Genomic DNA, 23,309 nt, shown 5'->3' with positions numbered 1-23,309 from the left:
GTGCACATGTATGTACGGCGCGTGCACGTGTGCAGTCATACGGGTGCGTATGTGGAGACGTACGGGCACTGTGCGCCGGGTGCGTGTATGTGCAGTGTGTAAGTGTGCGCACATACGTGCAGTGTGCCGCGTGTGCGTACGCCTCCGTGCGGTGGGTATATGTAACGCACACGCGCGCTGCGTGTGCACATACATGTGCATGCGGGCGCATGGTATACATGCATTGTGTGCATATATGTGCTAGCACGTGTGCAGGTTGTGTACCATGCATGTGTGTGTGCACACGTGTGGACAGCGTGTGCGGTGCTTATACGTGTACCTGCGTACACGTATGTGCACCTGCAGCGTGCGTGCGTACTCTCTATAGGTGTACAGTGCTCCAGGGCACGTCAGCATGTATGTGCTCTGTTTGCGCTAGGTACATATACGTGTGCGCAGCGTGCAAGGGCACATATACCATGCGTACGTGTTTGCACTCTGCGTGCACTGCGCACACGTGCACACGCATGAGCGTATATAAGCACGAGCCTGTGCCGCTTCTGCGTGCGCTGGGTCCATATGGACATGTTTGTGTACGCGTACGGCCACGCTTAGCGCACCTATACGTGCGCCACGTGCTTGTGTGCGCGTGTGGTACGTATGTATACGGTGTGCATACGTGTACATGCACGTGCACTGTGTGTGCACCCGCACGTGCATGCGAGCAGTATACACGCGCGCACAGCGCGCTGCATGCGCAACGTGTGTGTACATTAACGTGCACTGTTGCGTGCCTATAGGCGCCGTATGCATACGGCTCCGTGCGCGCATGCGCGCTGCGCGCCCGCCGCCGGACTACCACTCCCATCAGCCCTCGCGGCTCTCCCCGCCCCCTCCTCGGTGGGGGCGCGGCTCGGAGGCGGTGGAGGGGGCGTGGCGGAGCTTCCCGGCTCCTCCCCCTCCGCCTCTCCTCATTGGCGGCGCTGCCGTTGTCGCTGGTGACGGCGGGACGCGGCGGGGCCGCGGCGCGAGCGCCGGCCTCAGTCGGCGGCGGGGCGGCCGCGGGGTAACCGGGGGGGGTTGGGTATCGGTCGGTCGGTCGGTCGATCGATCGATCGATCGATCGGTCGCCGGGGCCATGGGAGGCCGAACGGGGGCCGGGGCCGCCGCCGAGCGGTAGGGCCGCCGGGAACATGGCGGAGAGGTGAGAACCGGCACCGCGGGGTGGGGTTTGGGGGGGGTGGGGGGGAAGCGGCTCTAAGGGGGGGGCTTGAGCCCTCTGAGGGGGCCTGAGGCCTACGGAGAGGGCGGTTGGGGGCTGCTCCCCCTGTTCTAAGTGGCCCAGACCCTCCCTCAGCGCCCCCGGGGGGGCCTTTGGCCCCCCCGGGGGCGCTGAGGGGGGATCTGGGCCCCTTTTTATTACCCATGGGGGTGTCCCCCCCTCCCCGTATAGATCTATATAGGGGTTATGGGGGTCCCTTCACCTCTTCGGGGTGCCCCGAGGGGTGTTTCCCTGCCCCCCCCCTCCCCCTTTGGCGGGTATCTGTGCCCCTTTTTTGGGGAGGGGGTGTTTTCTCTGGCTGTATATGTGGGGACAGACCTCATTGGGGGGGTGTCAGCACCACCTTGGGGGTTGTTTTTTTTTGGGGGGGAGGGGGGGTGTCCCCACCTGCTCTGCGTAGGTTTGGATCCTAACCCCACCCTGCTCTCTGGGGGGGTGAATCCCAACCCCAGTCTGGCCCCCCCCACACCCCGCTTTTGGTGGATGGAGGTGGGGGGGGGCGGCTGGATGCACCCACCTTGTTCCCTGTGGTTGCAGCAGGGAGATGGGGGGGGTGGGCTGGATCCCAACCCCACCCTGATTTCCAGGGGTGCGTTGGCAAAATGGGAGGGGGGGAGCTGGATCTCACCCTGCTCCCTGTGGAGGGGCTGGATCCCACTCTGCTCCCCGTGGGGGGGAGGGGGTTATGGAAGGGCTGGATCCCACCCTGCTCCCTGTGAGGGGGTGATTATGGAGGGGCTGGATCCCACCCCCTTCCCTATGGAAGGGCTGGATCCCACCCCCCTCCCCGTGGAGGGGTTATGGAGGGAGTGGATCCCACCACCCTCCCTGTGAGGGGGTGATTATGGAAGGGTTGGATCCCACCTTGCTCCCTATGGAGGGACTGGATCCCACCCTCCTCCCCGTGGGGGAGTTATGGAGGGACTGGATCTCACCCTGCTCCCTCGAGGGGGGGTTATGGAGGGACTGGATCCCACCCTGCTCCCCGTGGAGGGGTGATTACGGAAGGGCTGGATCCCACCCTGCTCCCTATAGAGGGGCTGGATCCCACCCTGCTCTCTCGGGGGGGGGGGGGGGGGGGGTTACGGAGGTGCTGGATCCCACCCCATCCCGCTCCCTGTGGATGCTCTGCAGGGGGTTTACGGATGGGCTGGATCCCACCCCGCGGGATGCAGCCAAGGGAGGTATTTTTACGGAGGTGTAAGGTGTGGCAGCGGGGGGGTGCGTGGGTGGGGTGGGACAGGGTGGCGCGGGAGTGGGTGCAGATGCAGGGATGCGCCCGGAGAAGGGGTGCGGGCAGGGATCGGGCTGGGGGAGGCGGGTGGTGGGGCTGCAGCAGGGAGCGCAGAGGTTGGGGGGGGATGCACTGCTCTTGGAGGGGGCAGAAATGGCCGAGTTGTGGTGTTTGTGCTGGAATGGGGTTTATTTAATTCACATGTGCGGTGGATGGCGAGCCGCTGGTTGGTTTTGGTTTAGTTTTTTTTTTCTCCTCTCTGCACTGCTCTGCTGCTTCCCCAGACCTGCATTCTCCGGCTGCAAAAACTGCAGGATGGGAATTTTTTTTTTTTTTTTTTTTTTTTTTTTTTCTTTTTCCCCCCTCCTTCCTCGGCGATAGCAGTTTAATCAACCCTTGGGTGACCTCTACAGATAAACCCGCAGCTGCTGTGCTCCAGTACCTCACCTGGCACATGCAGCTGGGTGAGCTTAAGGGGAGGAAAAAAAAAGAAAAATGTTTTTAAAAGAAAATTAATGAAACTGGGGAAGCTGCAAGCAGCAGGTGGCTTGGACAGGGGTGTGCCTTTGGCTGGCTGTATCTGGACCGGTCGTAAGCAAGCTGTGCTTCATGCCACCGGGCCGGCGTCGGTGGCTGTGCCACTGCCGCTGCCATCCGTGGATGGTTGGTTGATCTCCTCCGTGAAGCATCTGCCCAGGCGGTAGCTGCGGCTGAATGTTAATATACCACATGATCGTTAAAAACAGCGTGATTGCACCTTGCTGAAAAAAAAAAAAAAAAAATCTGTTGCCTTCACTTGCAGCGACGTTGAGAGCTGATTTCTTTGGTGCTAGGGGGAACCAACACCCTCGCGATTCCATCATCTGGCTGCCGCAAACTGTCTCGCTGCTGACTTTGGGGAGGGGAGACTGACAGTACTTGGTGCTTGTGGATGTGAATTAGTCGATGTGAGATGTTGGCTTATGCTTGCAAGATGTGATCTTACGTCGGCTGATAAATGCCTCTCGTTGTTCTGCTACCGAGTATTGTTCCGTGCCGTACGCTTCTTTTTTTGGGTGGGAGAAGCTATATATTTCTTCCCCGTCGCTTAGGATGGGTGCAAGAGGGAGAGCTCAAGATGTCTAGCGGTGTTACCCTTCCTCCAAAGGGAAACACAGACGTCTGCCACGGGGTTTTGTAGATCCCGGCCCATCAGCAACCAGTAACTTCTTTTCTGTGTGTCTTGGCTGGACAGGAGCTACCTTCCCAGCCTAAAATTTGGATTAATCTAACTCTGCGCTGGAGTTTTTGAATCGCTGATGGCAGCGCACCTCATTCCACCAGTACCTGGGATGGCTTTCAAGTCTAAATGACTCTTTAATGTTAATCGCAATGGCTTGAGTTACGCCAATACCCTTGGGAGAGATAATTTCAATGCTCTTCCTTTGGGAAGAAAGGCATATGTTGAGGCCCTCGATCTCTAGCGAAGTCTTTGCTCTGATGCTAAAGGAGCCGCTGACGGGGTATTTCCCACTGAAATCTATGGTTGCTGTATTCTTCCTGCTGCAGATCAAGACAAAACCAAGGTCTAGCCTGTCTGCAAGCCAGATGTCTTCGCGTAGCTCTCTTCCAAAGGAGCTGGAGATGGGTTCAAAGGAGCTTTTCAAAGGAGGCTGCTAGCAAGACATCAAGATTCGTCAGTGGCTTAAAAAGAGGGGAGGGAGCAAACTTGCTGTCCTCCTGGTAAAATTAATATTGCTGATATAGAGGTGCCTGAGAAGTCCTCGCAGCTGATTTTCTGTGATTTATTGTTAACTTCATTTGAGGAGCCTGTAACTGTAATTCCTGAGTATACTCTCCACGGCTTAAATTAGGTCATTAACTATCCTAATAAGAGAAGCAGAAATGCCATAGTCTCCTGTAACCTGCAGCTCTGAGGGAGCAAAAGAGGAGGTGCAGCCAGTTGGCCAAGAGCCCAGGGCTTCGTAGCTTCCAGCTGAATAAAAGGTGGGTGAATAGATGCAGGAGGATAAACGTGGTTAAATCGGGTGCCGGCTGTGTCTTTGCTGGGAGGGTGCCGTGGGACTTGCTGCTGGTGCGTTGCGTTGGGGTGGTGGGAGCGAGGAGGGGTCGGAGAATCATTTAGGTTGGAAAAAGACCCTTAAGGTCATCGAGTCCGGTCGTAAAAGGATGGAAGGAGAGGGAGACTGCTGAACTCTAGACTGTTGAAGGTTGTCCAAATCCTGACCGACGTTGCATTTCGCAAAGGATTTCCCTGATACCCGTAGTGGTGAGCGTGTGGTTGGTGGGTGCACAGTTTTTATTTTGATTTTTGGGGAATTTTTTTTGCTGCTGCTGTCCTGTTGGGACAGGAGCCACTTTCTAGCCTGGTTGCGACCACAAAGTGGGTTTTATGGTTAGTCCTAGACAGCTGCTGTAGCTGTAAAACTTGACAGCGATGCTGGACGTACTCTTGACCAGCTTTATGAAGGTTAATGAAGATACGTTTATGTATGCTAACGAACCTGGCAACATAAGAGCAGTGAGATGATATAGGTTGTGTGGATAGCAAGGCCAGCTTTTTATTCTGATTTAAAAGTATATCCTTTCTGCCTCCTTCTTCCTAGCCTATACTGGGCATTTTGGACCTGTGATTATGGGTTATGACTGTATGAGTGGTAAGACAGCATCATCTTGAAGCAAGAATATAGGGCCTAGACCCGATGGTTGAGAAAGCTGATGGGTTGGAGAAGCTAGGTCTAGGGTTTCCAGACACTTTAGATAACGTAGTTGAATGCCAGATCCTGTCTAAAATAATAATTTTTTTAAAAAAAGTATTTTATGGAAAACACTTGCTTTTTCTGGATGCCTGGCTTCTGAAAAATAGGAAAATAACAGCTGCGCGTGCGCGATCAGTTGGACATCAGATCTCCTGGGCATGTGTTGTCAAACAGCCCTGCGCAAGGGCAGAGCCGCTCGGGGAGCGCGGTGCCGCTGATCGTAGATCTGGTGCGTGTGTTTGTTTTGCTTGCCTCTTTGCAGAGCTGCTCCTCCACCTCTTTAATATTAAAAAAACCCTGGTAAAATCTGGGACAATCCCAGCAGCCTGTCTGTGCATAACTCTATCTTTAGAGCTGTGGCTTTCAGCAGTTGAAAGCTGCCTTATTGCCTGTGGTTGTGATATCTACAACTCATCTCTCAATTAGGACTCCGAGTCTCCAAAATCCTTAAGCCGGTCCTGGCAAGATCATAGAATGGTTTGGGTTGGAAAGGACCTTAAAGATCATCTAGTTCCAGCCCCCCTGCCACGGGCAGGGACACCTTCCACTAGATCAGGTTGCTCAAAGCTTCATCCAACCTGGCCTTGAACACTTCCAGGGAGGGATAAGGGATGTCCAGGCTGCGTGTTGGGCGCTTCCTGACAGACTAAACTTTGCTGAAAACCTTTCTTCCTAGAGAAATGATGGAGTCTCGTTTGCTGAAATATTTCAGCTTAGACTGGACAAAGCATCAGAAAATCTTGTCATATGGACCAACGTGATCCTTCTTTATTAGGAAGGTGGAGAAGGCCTGTTGCATCATGTAGGTCCTCTCTAAAGATAAGCCTGATGTTCTCCAGTAGAGCTCCAGAGAAGGAGTTGTCTCAACTTTGTGCTTGTTTAAAGCTTTGTGAGGAGCTATCCCGGAGGATTAGGCGAATCCACAGTCCTGTACCTGGATTTGAAGGTCACCTACTTTGGCCTAGAACAAGTCTTTAAGCTGCGTGCCATCAGCTCCCGCCACCACGTGGGGGTTGTTATTGGGAAATGTTTGTGGCGTTGAAGTCTTGAGCTGTAGAAGCGTACAGCGTGTTGGTGTAGACAACTTCCCCCCACAAAGTAGTTGCTTTAGATAGAAGCAGCTTCCTAAATCCCTGTTCCAGCAGTGTCCTGTTGTGGCTTCTCCTTGTTCAGGTCAACTGACCTGACCATTATTTCTCCTGGGTCAATCTGCTCTGACTGCTCAATCTGCATTTAGGCTGGTGAAGCTGAAGATCCAGGGCAAGTTTTTCTGGGTAAGTTTCTAGGTAAACTATAATCTAGATCGCAGCCGTCGTGTCTCATGAGTAGGTATCTTGGTTTGAGACCGGTTTGGGCAAGGCTCAAGTCCTCAAATCATTCTGGCAATCAGCTCGTATTAAGAGCAAAGACTTGTGGTGTGTTGTTCCTCTTCTGAAAGATGAAGGTTTTAGAAGCTCACCTCTAGAAACTTGTGAATATACACAACTTAAAAAAAAACAAACAAACAAATGAAAACCCTACCCAACAACCTTTAAACGAAATCCCACAAACCGAAACGAAACCGCTAAATACAACCGAGAAGTCTGTAGGGACTGGGCTGATTCCAGGAGTAAAATTTATGTATAATCCGGTAGGGCTGCAAGTTCCCCGGCGGTGCGGCAGAGCCGTGGAGGGGACTGGCTCTGGGGATGGGTCGTAAATCAGCCGGTGTGGGATTTTTAGGCTTGACTGTAGCCACCGTCACTGAACAGCAGCGTTCTTATGGCATGCTTATTTGGACATGTTTGCCCCAGACCATAAATATCAGCGAGAACTTCATTTTGGCTACTGATTAAGATCACTACAAATGTTAACGATGACCTCTTCCCTCCAGTACCTTTAAAAAATAATTTCTTGTTCCTGTCTTCAGCAGCCATGCTCTCCCTCCTGCATTTTTGCTTCAGTGATTATTTCCTTACATGCTCTAGATAACGCATTGAACCTCGACTTTTCCTCTTCCTCCTCTGTCTCAAAAATAAACATTTCTGCTGTAATACTTTTCCTTTTTTTCACTTTGCAGCTAATCCAGGCTGGCTATTTTTATTTCCAGTTGCCAAGAAGCAAGCGAGGGATAAATGTGCTCCAGGTGCTGAGGGGAAGAAGTGGAGCACTCTCTAGATAGCATCTGCACCGTGCCCTTGGAATTAGTTGTTACTCCTGAAATTGCTCGCAGGAACCCCCAAAGCTGGTTTTCTCGGTTTACCAGCTCCTGGCTGGCAGTGAAAGAACCACGTTGTGCTGTTACAATGGGAGGTGCCTCGTTTCTCAACTTCTGCATCCCTCGTTGTTTCTCTGGCCTTAATAGATCTGGTGATTGTACTTATTTTCCTCCTTTTGCTGCTGGGGCTGCTCCTGGCCTTTAAGCATTCTCACAAACAGCTCTGCGAGAGGTAGTCCTTATGGATGCCCAATTTTTAGGGAGCCAAATACATCGCTCTGACTTTCGGTACTGCCCCAGCTGGTTGGCAGGCAACTGGATATCCTCATCTCTGCGCTCTCAAATGAAAAAAAAAAAAAAAATTTTGTTTTCAAATTGTTAAAGTATTTTTAAACAATAAATGGGAAGGAGATGAAAAAGGGCAGCGAGGGCTCATTAACTGTGACGTGTAGTAACCCAGTGGTGTAATTTAGAGAGCAGAAACCACTATTCCTGCAGTGAAAGATGTGGAAATTTTTTTGATTGTTGATTAACATCTCATAAAACTTGCAGCAAATGAGGCCTGAAATAGACTGTCAGAGGGAGAAGGCTTTGCTTATTGTATTTTACAGACAGCATGATCCTAGAAGGTTTTGTTCCTGGACTGAACATTGATTGTAAGTTATGTTTCTGGTATGGAGCAGAGCTTTTTTGACTTCTGGTTAATGTTAAAGTTTGCTCGTTAGTGCTGACTTTTTAAAACACAGTTTGACTGGGAAGAAAACCCTTGCTGGAAGGGAAGGAGGGGTGTAAGGAGCAGGGGATTAGTGATATCTGGGCTTGAATGTGGCACAGAGGAAGGATGCCTGGGGGCTTGCTGGCTTTTCGGCCACCGGTGACTTAGGCAGCCCTGGATCAATCGATACCTGACCTAAAGGTGGCTTGCAGGCAGCTCTTCTCTTATAATAGTGCTGTGCATAGGGACTGGGATTATAAATTCGAGTAAAAACCTCAGCAAACATTGCATAAAAATGCAGTGTTGCACACCGAAACTTAGGATTTTTCACCTTGCCCGTAGGATGGGCGTATTCTGCATCTGTGTATATAGAATCATAGAACAGTTTGAGTTGGAAGGGACCTTTGAAGGTCATCTAGTCAACCCCGCCCACAATGAGCAGGGACATCTCCAACTAGATCAGGGTGCTTAGAGCCCCATCCAACCTGACCTTGAATGTTTCCAGGGATGGGGGATCCACCACCTCTCTGGGCAACCTGTGCCGGTGTTCCACCACCCTCACAGTAAAGAATTTCTTCCTCATATCCAACCTAAGTCTACCCTCTTTCAGTTTAAAACTATTACCCCTTGTCCTATCACTACGCTCCTTGATAAAGAGTCCCTCCCCATCTTTCCTGTAGGCCCCCTTTAAGTACTGGAAGGCCGCTCCGTCTCCCCGGAGCCTTCTCTTCTCCAGGCTGAACAACCCCAACGCTGTTCCCATTCTACAGATGGAAAGAGAAGAGACCTTAATGTGTCAAAAGTCGTGCAGTAAAATAATACCGGAGTCTGGAATCTCAGCTCTCTGGGCCGTGCCTGGTTTTGACCGTGCAGTCCCCTTCCTCTTTACCACCGAGAAGTATAGAAGTATCTCTGAATTGAAGCTAGGTGCCTTCCTTATGGTGTAGCCCCTACAGAAGACACACGTGCTTGGTCCATTTGTGCTCTTGTCAGATGCACGCGGTTTCTGGGCTGCCTCTTCCCGAGGTGATGACATTTCTCTGTCTGCCTCGTTGCATTTTTATTGATCTTCCCTCTCTGCTCTGCGCTCTGCTTGAATGTAAATGACTTCCACGGGCAACGTGTTTGGAAACCCAAGCTTTTCACCATCCAGAAACGTTACTTACTCTGCGAATTGAAGCTATAGTATTATGATTTTTATTGATCTTTCTGTAGCGCTTCTTGCAAGCCTGAGAGCACTTCGCACACAGTTGGGAGAGATCATTGCATTAGATGGAAAAGTGCAATCGCTTATTGACTGCAATGTGGCGGTTTCCTTTATAGAAGAGAAGGATGGACAATAGGGTGCGTTTTAAATAACGGTGGAATTCAGGTTACTAGAGTCAACCCACGGTCTGTCTGGGATGTTTAGACAAATAGTCTCTCTTTTGAAGTCTAAATCCTTTAAAAGACTACAAATGAAACAGCAACACACTGTCCCTGGCAGCGTGCTGAGATGCAGAGTTACACGTGGACTCGAAAGGGAAAATGCTGCTTCTTGAAGAGCCGGTCTTGCTTCCTTTCAGTATGCCGGGGAGGTTTTTTTGGTGTCCATCTGTTAAATTACTCACGTTGAGGAACGCATCTCAAACTGGTCGAGCAGCGGACTGAGCACGCACGCAAGGCTTTGGAGGGTATACGGATGTATCATCAGTTTTATTAGCAATTAAGCTGTCTCTTAAGTACTTTCTGAATCCTGTTGCCAACCTGAAGTTGGCTTTCTGGATGCTGTTGTTCTGCTTCATAGGCTTCTTTGCTCCCTTTAACCTAACGTGTACATCTGTGAATCCATGTCCCCTCAAAGGCAGGGACAGGAGAAATCCTGCAGAGCCTTCTCTACGTGCCTGGTGCACTGCGGTGGCTGAGGCTTTAAAAAAAAAAAAAATACAACAAAAACACAAACGCCTCTTACTCTGGCAACATTTAATGTGGTCAGGAACATTTGGGAAGAATTAGGGAAGGGAAAAAAAAAAACCAACTAAAACACCAGGCAGAAGAATCACTGTTTGGAGCAGAGGAGTTGAGGGATTTGTGTGCACGCATCTCTGACCAGATCAGCAGGCTCTTGTCGAGGCGTGTGATTTTTCTTCCACTTCCCAGAAAAGTAGTGGGATTTGGGTGAAATGAGCACGGAGGAGGTTGTTTGCTGAGGCTGCTGGACTTTGATTCTCTGCTTTGCACCCGCTTGACTAAGCGTGACCTCTGCTACTTGCCGCTGAGGGTTTGGGGTTTGGGTTTTTTTTTTTGGAGTTGAGATCATCTTTCAGCCCTCGCCGGAGTTAAATCCAGCAGGTCGGCTCCCCACGGTCCCTGGCAGCCTGCGCTGCTGTGGGTATTGCAAAAAAGGAGCGTGGGGAAGAGAACAAGAGGTTGCTCAAGTCACAGTAGCTACCTCGGGCTTCTGGTCGTTGTCTTTCAAGGACATCTGCAGCGCTGGCAGCTGAACACCTAAAGGAGCCGTTCGCACGGCAAGCTTTCTTTTTAATGCAGTTTTCTTTTCCAAGGTGGGAAGGAGACTGAGGTCTGAGTGATTTGAAACCCGTCCCCTTTGCAACATCCCCGGTGGGTTTCTTGCCTTTCTCCTTCACGGCAATGGATCTCAATGCTTATTGGAAAGACGACGCTTCCTCTACCTCTCCAGTTCCTAAGAAACCTGCCCTTCAACTTCTCAACCTCTACCTAAGGCCTGCCCTGGGAAATAAGAGCAGGCATATCTCAGGATGCCAGTCTACATCTAGGTTTAATATCAAAGCACTGGGATTGTTAAAGCTTAGGTTTTTTTCCTCTGCCTGGCTTTGGAGAGAGCAGGAAGGTCCTTTTTTGCTTCCTCACGCTGGGCAGGACTTGCCATTTAGAAGGATCTCCATCCTGACTTACGCGTTGGGACTTGCCATTTAGAATCACAGAAGGGTTTGGGTTGGAAGGGACCTTTAAAGGTCACCTAGTCCAACCCCCCTGCCATGAGCAGGGACATCTTCACCTAGATCAGGTTGCTCAGAGCCCCGTCCAACCTGACCTTGAATGTTCCCAGGGATGGGGCATCTACCACCTCTCTGGGCAACCTGTGCCAGGGTTTCACCACCCTCATTGTAAAAAATTTCTTCCTCAGATCTACTCTGAATCTCCCCTCTTTTAGTTGAAAACCATTCCCCCTTGTCCTATCACTACAGGCACTATTAAAGTCTGTCCCCATCTTTCTTATAAGCCCCCTTTAAGTATTGAAAGGCTGTAATTTAGGAGGCTCTCCATCCAGAACTACCATTGGGACTGGCTGAGCAGTGGCCACCAAAGATATGTTTCTGGAGAAGGTTGCAGGCAGACACGTGCTCTCCTTGGGCTCCAAACTGCCTTGGTGATAATCCAGCTCTGGTGCAGGAGTCGCGCAGCACTGACGGTGAGGTGTTGGACCTTGATGGAGCTTCCTGACGCCGGCTCTGCCGTGCGTGGATGAGAAGCTCTGCTTGCTGGGTCGCAGCAGGCTCAGTGGGGTGGAGGTCTCGCCTTGCTGACTTGCAGTCTCCTGCATGGATGATGCCAGGACCAGAGTAGCTTGCATCATGATGAGTGTGTCCCTAATTGAGTGTGGCTTGATGACATTGAGCGGTGGAGTAGCAAAAGATCTTTGTTTTTTTTTTTTAAATTTCAGACTAAAAGGACTTTCATTACACCCCCCTGCCCCACGCAAGGCTGCAGAGAGCATTTGGTTCCCCACTTCCACCTTCTGTGCCATTTTCAAGAGATGCTGTTGAATCTGTCAGAGCTCCCAGCAGCACTGCTGTAAGGAGAAATTGCAAATGAATACATCAACACTGCTTTCATTTAGAAGCCCTTTCTTTTCCCCTCCTAGTTCTGCATATCTAACGTCTCCTTAATGTCACCTTGAGGAATCTATATTGTAGTGTGGCTGTTCAGTGGACCGTATGTGTGAAAGTAGGTGGAGCGTGTGCTCAAAAAAATATCCCCCCCTGAAAAAAACCCAGCGGTTTAGATAATACCTTAGCACACTTTCTGTCTTTTTTTTTTTTTTTTTAGTGGGAAGTTTTCTAGGTTTTTGTTCAAGGTAAGTAATGTGCCTAGAACTTCAAACCCTGACAAGTGCCTCTGCAGTAATTATTTTTCTGTCAAACTTGAGCTTGCCTAAGCAATGCACCCTTCTTCGGTGGAAGGGAGAAGGTGCGCAGACAGGGGTTTTCATTACAAATAGAAGCAGGAACAGGCTCTGTGAGAAGGAGGCTTGCTCTAAATTGGTCAGGGATTTAAAGCCACCTGGGTTGAGAAGGTACAATGCCTGCCTCACTCAAAATCTGTTCTAGAAATTCAACAACTTGATTGTTGTAGCTTTTTCTTAAGAATAAATGATTTCTTGGCAAATCCCTGCACCTCTGCATCACCTCTGCTTCTAATGCTGATGTTCTCCACCGCTCCTTTTCACTACCATGGGATGGGCTTCCAAGCTGAGGCAAGACTCCTAACAAGAGCAGCTCTTCTGTGAATTGTCGTCACAGTGTTAAAAAGTAGGGTCTGGGGACAAGCTTGAGGGTTCACTACTAAAAGCAGAGCACAGAATGAGGTTGAGGAGGCCTTGTGTGGAGAAGGCTATAGGAAGAACATAAGATAATGCAGTGGGGGTGAAAACCAGGGCTTGTTTTGTCATCTCCACAATCCCTCAGGTTATCTTCTGAAAAGATGACACTCCAAACAGGAGACTAATACAAACCCTTGCTAGAAACCAAGCTTGGTGTGCAGGAGGAACAGGTTTGGCAGCAGAACCCTCTGTTGTCTGATGCTCCTCTACGTAGGAAGCATCTGATCAGTCCTGTAAGCCACAGGTTATATTCGTCTCGCCGTGGCTGGTGCTGATAGGCGTATTTGTGAACGTTCCTGTCTATTAGACGGGAATCTCTTGGAAGTTGCTTCAAAAGTGGATCAAAGATGGTTAGAGATAGTGCTCCAAAAACACGAAGGAAGGTTTGGCTGGAGTTTATGGGCAGTGGCTATCCATTTGGGATGCTGTGCTCTCCTAAACAGGCTGGCTTGATCTTGCCTGAGTATGGATGAGCTTTCCATCAGCTCTTGCCCGTGCACCGCTGCGGGTGTTATTTGACTGTTCCTCGAGCGTGTTGCTTTAGTGAATCAATGTGTCTTATAACTAAATGGAGGGGTCTGCAGCCGTTTGGATCTTGAGGTGCCTATCCTTTTAGCAATAGAGAAAATGTAAAAATCTGTATATGTACTTTTGGATAGTCCTGGCATATGTCTCTCCATCTGCACTTAGAGCACGCGGATAATGTGGCTAAAAACACACTTGCAGATAACACTGTATAAATTTCCCCCTGTGCAGTGCAAATATCTTTCATTAAGACTTTTAAATAGGGCGAAAGCAACTTTTTTGGGGTATGATTTTGCAGGAATACCTACGTATAGAGCAAGTCTACTCGGGCAATATAGGTAAGTCTTATGTCTCATAGTACAACCGCATGCTTCAAAGAACCCTACCGGTAGCTGATGACAAGGCAAGCCTTCAGAATGGAAGCGTGCTCGCTTTGCATTGGCGTGGAGAACAGCAAACATTATGCATAGCTGTCCGTACAGTCAAAACCGAAACAAAAATACTTCATTTTGGCACCCTGGGGTTAGATGCTACAAGCTAGTTTCAAAGCTAAGTAGACCGAGCTTAAGAGTAGTCCCTCTCTGTTTCAGATCCCGCTGCTAAGACTTGAATTCTGATTCCCTTCTTTGCTCCCCTTGACAGAAATGAAAGATGCAAAATACCTAAACGGGGAAAATTGAGGCTAGAGCGGTGTATTTAATATGCTAGTGCCATGAACAGATGTCCTGGAGTTGGTTTCGTTCTGGAGAACTTGTGAGCTTGGAAAAGGGACCTACAGAGGCTACTGGAGAAGGCTGCAAATCTGCACATCGAAGTAATTAAAGGTTATCAATGACTCATGTATCTCCCTCCACCCACGTAACTGTGATACGAGCGCTTGCTTTCTCTTTTCGTAATGCAATTCAGATGGTTCTGTATGGTAGAAATCATTTAACCCTCAGGATTATCTCGGCGTTTTCAGCTCCCATCCCCAGGTTGGCCTTCGGCTTTAGCGTCTACGTGGCAGGAAAGCGGCTGTCACGTAACTACTTTCACCTTGTCTCTAGTCATTCGACTCAATTTGGCGTGGCTGCTGGGATCTTGCCTAGCAGCACAATCTTTTTTTAACAAAATGATGTCTTAGCTCTAGAATTTTTTTTTCCCCTTGATTCTTCAGTATATTGACAGCTTAAAGTCAGCGCACGAAGAGCTGACCTACAGTTCTGAATACAGGCACGGGATTTATCCCGAGGTGATGAGAGACTTGTGTGTGTTCATCTTGAGAACGTGGCACTGAAATTAAGAATATTTGTGGTAAGTTTTAGTTCAGTCTCACTGCGCTGATTGTTTTACAGGTAGCGATCAAACCATTTTTAGCCAGCGATTTGAAAGGCTAGAAGTTTTCTGGTAATCTGTTGATTGAAATTACTAAAAGAGGTATTAATTAACATACCAAAACTGAAATTAATGTCTCCCAGGTATGTTAGTGTGCTCCTCCGGTGCATTTGTATGATTATGGTACACAGCTTGCTCCGATTGCAGTATATCGTGGCTAAACCCTAAAAAACCAAAACTGCCTCGGGTGGGATTTGTGCTGTTGCAGAATTGCATCACGGAGACCTTAAAACCCTGAAGTTCGGTACCCTGAAGGGCAGCCACCTGCCCCAGATGGAGCGCAGTCCCTGCCCCCCCCCCCCCAAAATGGGGAATAAAGTGAACTTTTTTGGGTAGTATCAGCTGCCCTGCTTTTCAGCTGCAGACTTCCGCACCTCTCCATGGGACGGTAGGTATGAGGGACCGGTGACATCGTACGGTGTCAGCGCCGAGCCACACTGGAGGTTGCCCCCAAACAGCTAAAGAGGTTTCATGCCAGTCTGGATTCCCAGCTGAAGTCAATGTCTGAGATGTAATGCCCTAGGCTTGGGCTTAGGCATGAACTCAGGAGGGAAAGGAGCTGAAATAGGATCGTTTCTACCAAGTTGGAGCAAAGGTTTCCTAGCCCAGTATCCTGTCTCCTGACAGTGGAGCCTGTCTTCATCTTCTGCAGTCCTGGGAGATGGATACGTAGCAACTACAGCTCTGGGTCCGTGACTTTATGTAGCTGCAAAGGGTTTTGTGAGTGGTGGTAGAGCTTTTAAGGGGGCTGGACTCCGGCAGGATGGCATAAAGAAAAGGCTAGCATTTTTGGTGATCCCAGTGTCCTCTTAACAAAGCTCTAGTACATTATCTTGACTGCGTTGGGAGCACGTGAACTTAAATATCTTCGAGGTGAATATCTCCTAATGGTTTAAATATCTGGATCTTAAATATTGCTAAATTTCCTTTCTTTTTCCTTTCCCTAAGTGATATTTTAATCCTACAATTTGCTGAAATATAATTGCCATGCTCTTCTGTGAGTAGCCTCTCGGAAGATCTTTCTCCTGGAGCTATGCAAAGGCTGGTTATCTCCTGGTTTTTAGAGGGAGGGGGAGGCAGAAGCACAGCTCCCTCCAGGAGGTAGAAGGAGACCTTCCCTTCCTCGTTAGCTCTCTAGGGTGGACACAAACTAGCAGCTGTAATGAAGTTATGGACAAGGTAACTTGGTCTGTGGCATTCAAAAGTATATCCAGAAAATGTTTCATACTATTAACTATCCCAGCCGTGTTATAAAATCAACCCTCTTGCCAGGAAGGCGAGGAATTGGCTGCTGGAAGGCAAGATCCAATTAACTGCAGTGATCAATGGCAATCAATTAAAAACTGCACTCCCTGGACTATGAAACTCTAAGAACATCTGTCCGCAGTACCCTTTAAGGCAAGACGTGGCTGTTCGAGCTAGTTTTCTGACGTTACCTTTTAACTTAACTGGTTTTAGCTTAGGAAGAACTTAAGCCTACATGAAACTCGAGACCTGTTGTGACTCGAGCAGCATCCTTGCTGCTTACACACTTCAGGGTTGTGTAATCCTATTTTCTTTCTAATACATCCCTAAGAGGTGTTTAGACTGGCAATAGAAAGGCACAAATGTCCAGGAGGGCTACAAAAACCTGCAGAGGTCTGTTAAGGAACAGGGATCAGCAAGTAGAAGATAAGAAAGGCGTGAGCAATAAATGACTTAAGCCCTGTGTAGGTAATAAGTAGTAGGGACAAGGTGGTGGGTCAGGAAGACAAAGTAGAAATGTGGGGGAAACCCAGCATAACCGTAGTGTTAATACAGAGGGACATAAATTAGCAAGAAGAAGAACGGATGTGAAGGAGGGAGAGGGTGCTCCGGGCTACGTGTCAAAGCTGCGTGCAGTGAGAGGGACACAGAGGCTTTTTGATAGTGACAAGGAGTGAAGTGGAGCGCGGGCTCAGGAAACACAGTGAAGTTCGAAGTGGTTGCGATGAGGACATGGACAGCACTGGCTGCTGGGTTCCTAAATTATACTTGTATTTAATGCATTGTCTTTACCTTTTTAATGCAACTCCGAGAGGAATCATTTGGGTACAATAATGAAAGCAGGGAATGTAAAAATATTCCAGCAAAACTTAATTCAGGGAGATTATAGGGAAAGTTAATGTCTCTTCTGGGGTTGTTTTTTTTAGCCATCCTTGTCCTGGAAAGTCGTGCAATTAGGAATGTCTTCAAGGTATTTGGTTAGAAATACGTGAGCTTAAGAATTGCTACCCTGGAGATTTGCCTGAAGTGGTGAGATCTAGAGTGGACTGGACAGACTTTGTAAGCAAGAATCTTGTGTGGGTCTTTTGGAGTAGAGGCAAATATTGGCTGTAGTAACATAAATCTATAAAACCCCTTTTTGCATCAGTAAGATATACAGCAGAAACTACTGGAGCAAGAACAGCGTATACCTCAGTACAAGCACTGTCAAAACCAGAAGGGTGAACAGAGATGGTGTAGGAGGAAAAATTGTTGAAAAATAACTTTGTCTGCCCCACAGGTCTGCAGACAGGCTCCAGCTGAAGCCTGGCGTGGGTAACTGGATGTTTGGAGTTAACTGTGACTTGGAGTAATTTGACTTGCACAAAGTGCCATTTGAACTGTTTAGCAAATGCTCTTTGCATCTGCTCATGCAGTCAATCTTGTGAAAGATAACGTCCTCTTAGTTTGGAAAGAATGTGAAGGATGTTTGCTTTATGAGCAAAAACTAAGACAGTGGAAGACTTCAGGTGAGTATTAGAAGGTTTCGGTACGTCACGTGTGAAGAAGAGCCGTCTGAGCAGAGAGTCGTACAGGTTAACAAATCGATATCGCTGCTAGCCGCCTTCTGTGCAGTTCCAATTTTCTACTCAAGGGAGTGGAAATAACATGGCCAACTCTACTTCATTTCTCAGGCTGATATGTCCAGGGTTGCTCCTGCGCGCTCATCTCCGCTTTGCTGCGTGGCGGGTATTTTGCTGGAAGTAGCTTTGCTCTCGGCATTTCGCTTGCTCTTTCTTCTGAGCTGCTATTAACGATTAGCTCTTGTTCTGTCTGCTTCATAGAATCAAAAACTCAAAAGGAAAAACTTGAGGTTGGGAAGGGGTATTGTCATTCATCCTGAAAGTTGAGAGAGAAGTGAACTGTGCGTTGACGGGCGTGATGCCAAAGAGAGAGGCTGATCACACTGAAGTACCGAAAGATGGTCTGAGGATGCCGCAGAACAGAGGCAGATGTTCCTGATCCTTCTCAACGGAAGTTTGTATTGTAGGCTAACGCTTTGCCTAGAAATGTTTTATATGCGTTCAAAGCTAGATGTGAGATTTTTAGAAAGCAACAAAGTGATGGTATCCAACCACCACAAAAAAAAAACAGTGCTAGTATTCAGTGATAAAAATTGAATGGTAGCTGCGATTGGGATGTATTATTTTAAAGACAGTATTAAGCAACATCTGCGTATTGAACACTTGGAAGTGTCGCACAGCACTGTCCAATTGCTTTTTTTTGTTTTTCAGCATTGACTGAAGGGTTTGCAAGGATGAACAAGGAGAGGGAAAATAAAGGGCTGTAGTGTGAAGGGAATTATTTGAAAGTTAAGCATCTCTATTGCTTTAGAGAAGCCATCAGACTGAACCTACAGTGATTGCACCACTGCAAAGGCAAAATGAATAAAACTTAAATAGACAAAGTAGAACTCATTACGAGTTGGGCTCTGTGCTTGCTACCTTGGTTGTAGATCCTGATCGGTATCAGTGGGGGAGGAAGATTAAAACAAAGCTCTCCTGATGTTGCTTGTGGCTGAAGCTATACGCTACTTTCTTCCCTTGAAAGTCTCTTCTCCTGAAGACTAAACGCTGCCTTTCATAGCAGAGCTGTTGAGATACTTGGGAGTATTTTTGGCGAGGAAAGATAATGAAGTCTTGATGCAGCAATCCATTTGATACAGAAGATCAAAAGACACAAAGAATTTGAGTTAAAATCCAAGAGTGGCAGGACACAGAAATAGAAATGACAAAGTATGTGGGATCTCATCTCCTAGCCATCTTCTTCCAAGCATGCCTTTTGTTCTAGGGGCTGGGAGGTGAGATGGCAGGGCAGCTCGAAGCGCATCCCTTAAATGAGAAAAGGGATGGGAAGGGTTTTGAGGAGCCGGGAAGGGTTCTGAGGAGCCTCTGTATACTTTAAAAAAAAAAAAAAAATCCAGTGTATTGGTACTTTGCAATCTCTTCTCATACTTTTCAGAGCCTAAAGCTTAGAAACCTAGTAGGTTTCCAGGGAGAGGAAAGACGTGCTTGAGGGTGTCCAGCTTGCTGAGGTGACTGCTAACGTGCGATGTGGGATGGAGGAAGAGGAGACACTTGTGTCGTGATGTACAGCTTGAATTGCTTTATTGGTGGAGTCTGACCTATACTCTGGGGTAGGTGAGCCCAAGTTTGCCTTCCTAAGCAAGTTTGCCATCCTACTTGATGGTGTCAAGAAACTCTCTCTTCCCTAAGCTCAGATCAGCTCTTAAATTGGAGGAAGGAGCTCCAGTTGAGCTGTACTGGTGTTCTAGCTTCTAACCCTTTAATCCACTGTATTGAAGCATATTTCTAAGGGATGCCTTTTCTTCACACTCCTGGAGATAAACAGAGTACAGATATCGTTAAATGGGAACTCTTCCAACGTCCAGTTTTGTGTGACGCACTTACTGCAACCACTGGTTTAGGTTCACTTATTATTCGCAAATTTTCTTTTATCTGCTAAAAAGAAGAAAAAGCCTTAAAACTGCTCCATAGGGTGTTTTTTACATCTGACTCAGGAACTTTTATGTCAGCTGGAGAAGGAGAGAGAAGAGTAATTGAAAATATTCAATACTTCATGAGCCACAGTCCAAGAAAATTTCTAATGCAGCTGTAATATGATTTGGGTTTTAGAGCTCTCTGTATTGATTTGTCATTTAAAAACTGTCGTGCTCTGTGTCCGTTGTACAAGGAGGGAGGAAAAAGAAAATGCTTTATAAATAAATTTCTGAGGACATACAAGAGTGCACTTGGAGTAATGGCTGGACCATTGTAGAGTTGCTTATTGGCTTTCGCATCGTGCTTTGGCTGTTAATGGTGTGTAAATTTTGTTTCTATTTAAAGCCACTGTGGGACTTATTTTTTCATGTTTCAAGTGCAAAGAGAAAAATGGAGGAGTGGGCAGGATCTCTTTGGGGCCCCTGCTTTAGGATACATCTCAGTGGATGTCTACCTGTCTCCCCACCTCAAATTCTAGCCTTGCCCGATTAAAGCACATTTTATACTGAACATATGTCTCATACTTGCCTCTGGTATGGCACTCGGTACTAGTGCCATTTATCAGCCTAAGTAGCAATAAATTATGAATGTGCTAGAAAAAAAACCTTGATGTTTAAGAAATTTTCTTCCTCTTCTCTACTTGCCTCATTTTTAGCTACAATTTAGGCCACGTGACCATGGCTTTTAAGAGCACGGGTCATTGACTTTCAGACTGGCAGGCAAGCCTCCTTCCAGCTCTGATGTTGCTCTGAGCAATTAGTGTCCGGAAAGGCTGAATTGAGCAGAGTGGGCATGTTGGGTGAAGCGATCACTGGTGCCGAGTGCGGTGAAGGTATTGCTTAGAGCTGTGTAGAAAGCGCCCTCGACCCATCTTCAGTGGGTCTGGCAGTTCCTGTTACTCCTTTGAAATTTGTTGCCCAGCCAACTGAAATAGTCTTTTCTCAGGACTGGAAATCTTGTCTTCAGCAGAGGTAGGACTGCCAGGGCATCTGTCTTTGGGCAGAGCTCTTCCACATGCTTGGAGTGTCGTGCCATCCGGTAGTCTTAGCCTCAACTTGTGAGCAGGGACTTGCTTGGTTCTTGATGAGTTTCTACTCTTTTCAGCACAAGCGTTTGGTTTTATGGTATCTCAGTTATGATGGTTTTGAGGATTGAGACTAGTTTTGCATTCTCTTAAAACACTGGACCATGTTGAAGGAGTCCATGGGGGTAGAGGGCACAGCCAAGATGTTCAATGTGCTTGTAGAAGACCAACAGAGCAGCTTGTGGTGTTGTCTAGCAAAGGTGCAGGGCCTGGGAGGTCCATCTACCACCTGTATCGGTGGGTAGATGCGGCCTGTTCACTGCATCTGCACTCTGCTCGCTTAAATGTGTCTTCGGGGAGGTGTTTCTCCCCTAAATAAGGCCAGAGAGTCCATCTCCGTGTAGGCGGACAGAAGTAGACATCAGCTGGTGACAGAGCTCACTGTGGAAGGACACCTCTTGGAGGGGGACCTGTACCAAGTGCATCCCTTGGACGGCGGTCTGAGCGGTATCCTGACAGCTGTCAACATCCACGCTGTGTCGATGAGCCCAAAAGGAAAGTCTCATCACCCAACATAGATCCAATCTCTTAAACCAACAGAAGGACTCTTCATTGATTACCGTTGGGCTGTCTCGGGCAGCGGTGCCGCCGTATCAAGAGCAGATCTCCCTTCAGATGTGCTCTTGCTTCTGGCTTCTCACCAACTTTTAGGTCCCCTGGCATGTAACTTTGCCATCAAGTTCTCCCGTTTCTGCAGATTCTGGGAATTATCAGGGAGTGTAATGATAGGACGGGGTGTAATGGTTTTAAACTGAAAGAAGGTGGATTTAGGCTAGATATTAGGAAGAAATTCTTTACTGTGAGGGTGGTGAGACACTGGAACAGGTTGCCCAGAGAAGTTGTGGGTGCCCCCTCCCTGGAAGTGTTCAAGGTTGGATGGGGCTTTGAGCAACCTGATCTAGTAGAAGGCGTCCCTGCCCATGGCAGGTGGGTTGAACTAGATGATCTTTAAGGTTCCTTCCAACCCAAACCCTTCTATGATTCTGTGCTTGTCTCCTGCTGCTGCCACTGTTGAAGAAGTTGTGCTTAGTGACTGGTCAGGCTGTTGATGCGGCTGATACTTCTGCTGCTGCTGGGGGGCAGATAATGAGATTTATTGCAAAGTGAATGCTGAGTTTAACTTGTAGACCCATTTGTGGTGATCTGCTCTTCTAGGTGTTGAGAAACAAGTCGATAAAAGGAGCTGAGGATCTGATCTGGAGGCCCAGGTGGTACAAGGCTTGAGTGAAAATACAGCAGAGCAGTAGGGACTCCTGATTGTCGTGACTTCAAAGGGGTTTTTTGCTGGATTTTTTCCAGAGTAGCCTTTTGGGTCTACAGAGTTATTCACTTTGCCTTTCATTGTTGGCTAGCAGGACCTATTTTTTCATTTTATTGTTTTTCTAAGCAGTGCGTTCTTTGATTGCCTCCGCATTAGATAAACTTCCTCTCAAACATCTCAGAACCGACAGCGTGGCCTTTGCGTAGCCAACACAAGCTGACTACGAGCCTTCTCAATAGACATTTGCATAAACTTGCTTTACTCGCTTGGAAAACATCCAGAGCAGTTCAGACTTTGGAAGTCCCGATGGTTTCTGGTGGTAAATGTTTCTGCTGAACTGTGCGAGAGGTGCATGCAAAGAGCGCTTTGATATCGTGAGTTGCGAGCATCGTCTGAAACCCGTACTGTGCAAGACAGGCAAAGCGAGTTCTGAAGACGACGACGTCTTGTTCATGCCTAAATAACAACTGTCGTCCCTCAAGCTCCAGAAAACGTTGCGGTAAGATCGCTTATCCTGAAAGGCAACAAACAGCCAGTCTTTCCTTCAAGTCGCTAAGTAGTGTCTGGGTGATGATTTGACTAATTTTCCTGCTGCAGTGCTCTGCTCAAGGGATCTAATCAGCGAGCAAATTGCAGGTCTGGCTGATTCTGCAGACCATGCCTTATCTTATTGTCTTGCTGTTCGGGTTCAAGGGACCTGCTTGGCTTTGTCATTGTAAAGCAAGCTCCCAAACTTTTTTTTTAGGGTGGTATTACTGGATTAAAGGCCGTAAGGCTTGGGCACACAATAGCTGCCGGTTTAAGTAGCTTCTCCGTGAAAGCTGCTCTGCGGCTGCATGCACACAGGCTTTCTGTCAGCAAAGTGCTGCGACTTTGTTTAACCGCAGGAAGCTTGTTGGGCTCTTTGAATCGCCGCGGTGGTGTGGCAGGTTAAGAGCCTTTCCATGGAGAGTCCCTGTGACTCAGCCGCTGCGTAATAACATCCAGCTTGAATCACCGCTGCACCGATAATCATGTTAAATATAGCCATTCTGTCCAAATTCTCTTGTCATTCTGAAAAATTCCATTACATAGAATCCTTTTAACCTGGTTACCTGGTTTTCTGTGGCCTTTCAAAGGGATCCCTTCATTTCCTCTGCCCTATTTTCCCTGGCCATCTCTGTTGCAAGGATGAGACGGATAGAAGAGAAATTTTTGCTCTCCCACAGGGACAGAAGTCTGATTTGCTCACGTAAGGCATCACTCATATAATCAAGCCTTTCTGGTTCTTTGTTCTAGGCACCTATTATTGGAAGAGGAGGATGCTGTGAATTGCTGAGGACTCTTACAAAGAACTAGGAAGGTTTGAATAAAAAGGTAGCAGGTTCAGAAGAAAGATTCGGTAGCCTGTAGTCCTTTCTTTCTCACCACGTATAATATGTGGGAGTTGAGACTTAGGTCATTTGTCAGTCCTACGTAATAAATACGGATCCTAATTGCCAGCAGTCCTTG

The 23,309-nt window shown here is 48.0% G+C and overlaps 1 long non-coding RNA gene across 4 annotated transcripts; it reads left to right on the top strand.

The window, feature by feature from the left end:
- The first annotated feature begins 1,079 nt into the window (after positions 1 to 1,079).
- On the top strand, positions 1,080 to 23,255 carry LOC142078472 (uncharacterized). Of its 4 annotated transcripts, XR_012672202.1 has the most exons (5): positions 1,080 to 1,183; positions 13,958 to 14,139; positions 17,214 to 19,109; positions 21,975 to 22,317; positions 23,097 to 23,255. It is a non-coding gene; the product is annotated as an uncharacterized LOC142078472 (long non-coding RNA). The 4 variants fall into 4 exon arrangements; XR_012672201.1 differs by lacking the exon at positions 23,097 to 23,255 and having other exon boundaries at positions 21,975 to 22,456; XR_012672204.1 differs by lacking the exons at positions 13,958 to 14,139; positions 23,097 to 23,255 and having other exon boundaries at positions 21,975 to 22,456.
- The last annotated feature ends 54 nt before the right edge of the window (positions 23,256 to 23,309 follow it).

Source organism: Calonectris borealis, chromosome 2 (genome assembly GCF_964195595.1).
Source record: "Calonectris borealis chromosome 2, bCalBor7.hap1.2, whole genome shotgun sequence".
Lineage (NCBI taxonomy): Eukaryota > Metazoa > Chordata > Aves > Procellariiformes > Procellariidae > Calonectris > Calonectris borealis.
Note: the sequence above shows the minus strand (reverse complement) of the source record. Positions and strands in the feature narration are given on the sequence as shown.